At 44.4% G+C, this 7,914-nt stretch overlaps 1 long non-coding RNA gene across 1 annotated transcript; it reads right to left on the bottom strand.

The window, feature by feature from the left end:
- Nucleotides 1-2,089: 2,089 nt before the first annotated feature.
- LOC107184903 lies at nucleotides 2,090-7,907 on the bottom strand. Its single transcript, XR_001515802.1, has 3 exons — nucleotides 7,823-7,907; nucleotides 7,021-7,267; nucleotides 2,090-2,375 (listed from the first exon to the last, which is right to left on the bottom strand). It is a non-coding gene; the product is annotated as an uncharacterized LOC107184903 (long non-coding RNA).
- Nucleotides 7,908-7,914: the final 7 nt, after the last annotated feature.

Consider the following 7,914-nt stretch of genomic DNA (forward strand, 5'->3'; position numbering starts at 1 on the left):
TTGCTTTTCTATTCCTATTCCTTCCAGCTAATAAATGACAGCCCTTTGCATCATCTTGACATTCATTCTTACTTCTTCAGCTCACCTGCCTCTCCTCAGTCTCTAATTCTGCATCATTTTCATTGATGAATGATGAATGGAGTTGGCACACTTAGCCCCTCTATGTAAGGGGACACAGGAGTTAGGACTGAGGGAAGAAGGAAGGGGAGGAGGCGGAAGAAATCACAAATGCTTTGTAATGTATGGTCCTTTCTTTTATTCTTATTACACAATGAAATTCTCATATATTATTTATGCGGGGCTACGTGGAAGCTCTTTGGGAAAAAATATGTGGCAAATTGTAAAGGTAAATTAATGAAAAAAAATTTTAAGGAAGGAGATTATTGCCCCTCTACCTTCTCCTCTTTATGGTGTCATCTGAGGACATACTAGGCATGATATAAATGACCTTTGGTTTTGTTTAAATATTTCTTTATTGATTTGGGAGAGGAAGAGAGAGATAGAAACATCAGTGATGAGAGAGAATCATTCATCAGCTGTCTCCTGCACGTCCCCCACTGGGGACCGAGCCTGCAACCCAGGCATGTGCCCTTGACCGGAATCGAATCTGGGACCCTTCAGTCCGCAGGCCGAGGCTCTATCCACTGAGCCAAACCTGCTAGGGCACCCTTTGTTTTTAATATATATTTTTTATTGTGATTTTAGAGAGAGAGGAATGGAAAAGGAGAGAAACATCGTTTGGTTGCTTCCTGTACACAAGGGCCCGCAACCTGGGAATGTGTCCTAATTAGAATTGAATGGGGGAACCACACTGGCCAGGGAAGTCTGACCTTTTGATCTTACAAAGTCATAGTCCTTCTGTAAACACTTAACTCTATTTAGCTCAGACATCTCTCATGGGTATAATGAGACAGACACAAAGTACATCCTCCTATCTCTTATGGAGATAAGTTTTCATTGATCTCTTCTACCCTTTTGTATAAATTTGTGTGAAAATCTCTCCAGACTGTGTAGTCACTTTTGTGTTACCTTGCATGAATGTTATCACTGATAATGCTTACCCAATTAAAATGATGTTCTTTTTCTTCTATATTAGCACAGAAGGATCTTTTGTTGGAGTCTTTCTGTTTTATTTTCCCAACACTAGGATCACCCTACAAAAATTGTTTCACCTATCTAACTATATTTCTTATTTCCTCTCTCCCCTCAGCTCAGGTAATACACAAAGTGCACTACTCCTGGGTGACGATAGCCTTAGGTAACACCTAGTACTGCTCAGTTACCTCCTTATTCCATGTAGATACCAACAGATGATTATTGAAACTTGTTGTTCTGCTTTGGCTATCTCTGTATGCATTCTTGGTAGAGGCTGCTAGAAGGTCTCAGAAATGACAGAAGGACAGTGGAACAGAGTTTGGGAAGTGTGTGTGTATTCCGCAATGTGGGATGTGGAGTTGCAACTCATCCATCCAGTTACTCAAGCCACAAACCTAGGATTCAGCCTTCATATCACTTTCCTTCAACCATCACATCCAATAATTCCACATTCAATCCAAATCTCAAATCCATGCACTTCTTCCATTCTCGCTACTTCTACCCAAGTTCAAGCCACTATACAACAGCCTCCTAACTGGACTCCCTGTTTCTCTTCTTGTTCCTCACTATAGCCGCTGATATAATCTTTTAAAAACATATAAATCACAAGATGTCACTCACTAACTCTTGAATGGCTTTCAATCATATTCAAATTAAAATCCAAACTCCTCACCTTAGAAGCCCCAAACTTCATTTTGTACTTCTCTGCCCTTACTCACCAAGCCTCAGCCACACTGGCTGTCTTTCAGTTCCCATCAAGTGGTTGAAATGTACTTCCCCCTGGTTTTTACATGTCTCCTCTTAAAGCCTCACTTTAACTGTTACCTTCTTAGAGAGGACTTCCTTGATTAGTTATGCTGTCCTCTATCACATTGCTGTGTTTTCCCTGCACAACATTTATTTCTAATTGTTTCTTACGTGTATATTTTCAATGACTCAATTGTTCAAAATTTTGTTGAGTGAATAAATGGTAAGTTCTACTCCTTTATCTCCTAGACGGAAGATAAGAAATACTGAGTAGGGAACGAGACTCTAAGAACTTTATTTCAGATTATTTTTAACTTCCTCACAATAGCTGTTTTATCTTTTTTAAATTTCTCTGGCATGATTAGCCATGTAACTCTTTCTATAGAAAGTACTTATGTTCCGAGGCAGCTAGGAAGAATGGTCTGAGGACTTGTAACATATATGTGAAGGCTTGAAGAAATAACACCAAAGGATGGGATCGGTGGTGGTGACTTTAAACAGGAAAGGACGGTATGCTGAATCCATGTAGCCGCCTACAAAAACGAAAAAAAGAGTCAAAGTAGGAGCTGATAAATATCCTGGGGCTTAACAATGGAAAGGCCCATGGGGCTTCCCTGTGCCCACCCCCAGCCTCTGACTCCATATTCATCTTCTTACTGTTTTCCTAGCACAACATAATCCTGCCTTGGACTCATACTGAAAGCACCATCACCACCTCTCTCCCAACCAGATCCTTGGGATTCAGACACAGCTCCCCACTCCCTTTTTGAGAAGTTATTCCTTAAAGACTTTAGTCTACTCAGGACCCTTTCTTCTCTGGCCTCCTTGTCTCAAGAGAAAAAATTGTGTAGGAGCTCATTGTTCTCTATTCATTTTTGTTTGTTTGTCCTTTACTATTACTTGTTTTATTTTTACACTAAAGGCCCGGTGCATGAAATTCATGTGGGGGGAGGGGGAGTTCTCTCAGCCCAGCCTGCGCCCTCTTGCAGTCCCGGAGCCCTCGCTCCTTACCACCCGCCTGCTTGCTGCTCCTTACCACTCGCTTGCTGCTCCTTAGGGCTGCTGCAAAGGCAGGAGAGGCTCCCGCTACCTCCTGGTGGTCAGTGCACATCATAGCAACCAGTCGTTCTGGTCATTCCGCCATAATGGTCGCGTAGGCTTTTATTTTATAGATTTGCTTTTTTTTTTTTTTTTACTAAATATTTGGTTTTTATATCAATAAAGGTCATAACCACTCTGCTGACATATAATACTGTTATGATACAACAGTTAAACTTGTGAGCCTACAACAGAAGTTGTTGGTAGTTCAACAGGAAACACAGTTGAAAAGTCCATGTTAAAACAAAACTACTGGGACTAATGGGACTCACAGGTCAGAGTTGGAAGTAGCAATAAACATAATCCCTCAGCTCCTGAGTATTTCAAGTTTTACAGTACACATAAAAAATTATTTCTTCCAGCCCTAGCCTGCTTTGCTCAATGTTTAGAGTGTCAGCCCTCGGACGAAAGAGTCTCAGGTTCAATTCCAGTCAAGGGCATGTACCTCTGTTGCAAGATCGATCTAGGCCCCATTTGGGGTGCGTGGGGAAGGCAACCAATCTATGTGTCTCTCTCTCTCTGTCTCTCCTCCTCCCTTCCACTTTATTTAAAAATCAATGGAAAAAAATACCCCTGGGTGAGGATTAACAACAAAACGATTTCTTCCATCAACACTAGAAATTCAAATTGTTGGATGTTTATGCATTTTTCAAGTTACACTGATTCAGATGCTTATATGGGAGTAAGGGTTGGAACGTCTCCCAATTTAAAGTTTACTTGAGCTTTTGTCTTAAGCTAAGAATCCTATATAGTGTTGAACACAAAATAGATATCCATAAATTTTTTGATTAATTGAATAGCTTCACACTCTGAGGGAAGAAACAGGAAGTAAAAACTAAAAGGAGAAGGAAGAAGATGCAAAAAAAAATGGGACCTAGCATGCAGGCAAAGGAAGCAGAGATTGAAAGAGGGGTTGCGGGGGAGACAATAAGTCAGCTTTCAGTGTAAAGACTTAAAGTTTATGACACATTGTCAATCAGCTAAAATGAAACTTGACAGGAAATGGGCAGAAACGAAAATGACCACAGGCCAACTTATGCTCATATGTTAAATCTTTTCACTGCCTTGCCCTATTTGCGGCTACCTCACAGGCTCAAAGTCAGCCAGGTTATGTTTTGTTCCTCATGCATCTATTGAGTTATCAACAGACTGATTTATACACAGCTGTGGACATCAAGCCAGATGGGCCCTCCTCTAGCACCTCTTTCTTTTTAAATGAATCAAAGTTTACTATGGGGTATAAGTAAGTGGGAAACGACGGAATCTCAGGATCTTTTATACAGTCCCATCAGGAGCAGCTTCTGCCATTCTTCTCCAGAAACCAACTTATTTTTAAAACACTCACTGGGGGGTCTGCCATTTTATGAGGCAAATAGCTCTTATTCCCAGCACCTAGCATAATACCTGGTACAGGTCATGTGTTTAATACATTTTTGGATACTGACTGGTTAAACGAATGAAGGAATCATGGTTCCAACCTTGGATCTACCCTCAGTTGACCTTAAGTCAAAGCACAGACAAATGGGAAATAGGACAGATGAAAAGAGAACATTGTTAAGGGAGTAGAGTACCAGAAGTTTTCTGTTCTGTTTATCTCCATCCAGATTTATAGAAAATTATTTCAATATGATGGGAAGTGTAGACCCTCGAATACAAACATGAAGACCCAGATCCTGGCTCCAATATGTGTGCTTTTCCATGATCACATCTTTGCATCTATCACCCTGGACTGTAAGTATCTGTCTTGCCATTAGACGGTGAGCTCTGTGAGGACATTTTCCACCCCATAGTAAGCACTCAATAATAGTAAATCACCTAATGGAGATTGTAGCCTCCTGGAGGGGAAGACATAGTCCGCTGTATAAAGTCAGGATCCTTAGTTGTGGGAAAGAAAAGCTGACTCCTGCCGATGTAGTAGAAAAGGAGTGTGTTGAAGATACTGGGTAGCTCTTAGAATTGTCAGAGGGTGTAGAGAATCATGACTAAAGCTAAGCCTCCAAGAACAATGCAAAACAAACAAACCACTGCGGAACGAGTCCAATGGGGAAACGGTCTCCGTTGCAGCTCCCTACCAATGCTGCTTCTGCATCGGCAACCCAGTCTTGCAACCACAGAGACACTGCCGGCGCTGCTGCCAACGCCGGCCAACTCTGCCGTTACCCATTTTAGGAAACTGGAAGTGCCACACCGAGCCCGTTCCCCCTGGCTGCTCACACCTGCATTTATGTTTCACATGAGGGAGCCGGACTGGCAGAGCCTCAGTCACATTGTTTAGCCCAATTGCTGGGGATCTGAGTTCTAAATAAAGGAAAGCTATTCAAATGATGATGGGGATCCATAGGTAGGACAGATGTCCACTGCCCCATAGCAATATGTGATAGGAGCTCAACACGAGTTCTGCATTCAGGCATAGGTTTCTGTGCTCATGGAGCTTATATTCTTGTAGGAGAGACAAACAATAAATATAAATGAGCATAATGATGGACAGCACTAGTTGCTACAAAGACAAATAAAACTCTTAGGGTATTCAAGGAAAGCTTTTCTGAGATGAGCAGAGGCCTGAATGATGCAAGGAAGCAGCAAGCTCTGGGATGGAAACTGATCCGCAGCCAAGGACCATGTCATGTAGGCCCATGCAGGCCATGAAGACCCAGACCCTGGCTTTGGACTTGGAAAGGTGGCAGGGGAATGGCCTGATCTGACATTTGTAGAAGGATCACACTGGCTGCCGTGTGAAGAACAGATTAGAAGGGAAGCAGGTGGAAGCAGGGAGACCAAACTGACCAGAGTATGAGCAGAGAGATTAGAGCACAAAAAGCTGCCCGGGTATCCCGGCTGGTGTGGCTCAGTGGTTGAGCATCGACCTATGAATCAGGAGGTCACAGTTGGATTCTCAGTCAGGGCACATGCCCAGGTTGAGGGCTTGATCAGTGGGGGGCATGCAGGAGGCAGCTGATTAGTGATTCTCTCTCATCATTGATGTATCTGTCTCTCCCTCTCCCTTCTTCTCTGAAATCAATTTTATATATATATTTCTTTTTTTTCTTTTTTAATCTGCCCAGGTGGTTGGGGAGAAGATAATATAAGAAAGGAGTCCTGGGAGATGAGTGAAAATTGCCCAGGAGAAGAGGTCAGAAGGCCTCTGGGACAAAGGGAAGAACAGGAGCAAAGACAGGAGCATGGAAAGCCCTGGCATATTTGCAGAACTTTCAGCAGCCTGGTGAGGTTACAGAGGGATCCAGACATGAGGCTGGGAAAGTGGGGGACAGCTAGGCTGCCGAGGGCTTCCCTGCTGCCTTTTTAACCTTTCATGTCACCAAAGTGTTGATGCAGGGATGGGGGCAGAGCCTGAGACAAAACTCTGGCTAGATTTTCCCCAGGGAGCCCAGACCTCTCACAGGAGTTCCTAAGAGGGCAGAAAGGGCACAGTGCCGTGCCCTTTTCACCTCTCCTCAGACTAGACAAAACATGGCCAACCCACAGGTTCATGTGATTACCAACGTGAAGCTGGGCACACACACCCACCCCTCTCCGCGGCACAGACATCAGACAGCAGAGAAGGTCTGAGAGCTTCTTCGTCGCGGTCAGCCCCAGGAGAAATTGTCAAGCAGACATCTCGTCCTCCATACTTTCTCATTTTCACTTCTGCGGGCATCTCATATTCCACTCCGGATCCCAGAGAGATGTACACTGAGCCTTACAGGGAGTGTTAGATGTGGGTTGGTGAAGAGCATGGAAGAGGAGGAGGGCTTTTCAGAAAGAGAGAACAACGTGTGCCAAGGCCAGGAAGCACCGTTGTCCATGGGCAGTCGAACCAAGGCCGGAAGGTCGTTGGAGCCTGGGTTGGGAAATGCTTGGACAATGTGGTAAGCAGTCACCAGGACAATTTATTCGTAAACCAGATGCCCCAATTAAATGGGTGACCAAAAGTTAAATGTGCAGTCCTTGCTTTTTGCCCAGGGTGGATGCCAGGGAGTATTTACTGGGTTTGGTTAAATCAACAGGTGGAAGTTTATAACTTTAGGATAAATTGCCCAAGTTAATCTCCATGTCAGGTCATCTTCATAGTAATAGACTTACCTCAAAACAGAAAGTACTACCTTTCGTAACACATTTTTGGGAATTGCAATGCAATGCGGCCTTTATTTCATACATAAACTCTGGATCCAAAGATCAGCAACATGTAGAGCTTTGCAGGTGAGGGGTTCTCCTTGAGTTTAAGTGCCCTGGGTCCTTCTGTCTTCCATCTCAGCTGAGTCCCAAACCAGGACTCAATCTTTGTCTTGCTCCTGTATCAGCCACGGTTGCTACAGGTCCAGTCACAATTCTGAGCGGAAACAAGATGCAGATTTTAGAAGCATTGCAAGTCAAAACAGGTGAGTAGAAATGGCACCAAGGGCTTAACCAAAAACTATTCAAAGCAGGCTATTCCATCTGAACTGGGACAGCTGACACCAAGGCGAGAAGACCAGGTTAGATTTGTGTAACCTCAGCCTTGATGGCCATACTGGCCTGCGAAACGCTACCAGCTCTTCTGTACCCCTCATCCCTGCCCACTCCACTGATCTCTTTTTGCACAAATTGTATCTTTATTGCAAGGATACAGCAAATGCAGGGAACCTGTGGAAGAGGATGGGGTACAATTTGGGGTATCGAGATCATGTGTTTTACATATGAACGTAAGCAATGAATTTCCATCACCACCACCCCCCCCTTCCCGCCCAACTTAGTCTGGGTCCAGAAAGAAAAGCGCTGATGGCCAGGACCTCGCAGAGGGCATCCCATCCACTCTGAGCCTCTCCCTTCACCTCCCTGCTTTGCTGCCTTTGCCTGCAACTCCCCACCCACACCCCCACGCCCCCTCCCCTCCCCCGTGCTTCACGCGAAAGCTGCTCTTCAAAGACATCCTTCCGGGCGCAGCGAAGCCCGGCGGGCTCTGCATCCGGAGGGGCCGCGGCGCTCGCTTTTATCGGA

The sequence above is a fragment of the Myotis davidii genome, unplaced genomic scaffold (genome assembly GCF_000327345.1).
Source record: "Myotis davidii unplaced genomic scaffold, ASM32734v1 scaffold8, whole genome shotgun sequence".
Taxonomy (NCBI): Eukaryota; Metazoa; Chordata; class Mammalia; order Chiroptera; family Vespertilionidae; genus Myotis; species Myotis davidii.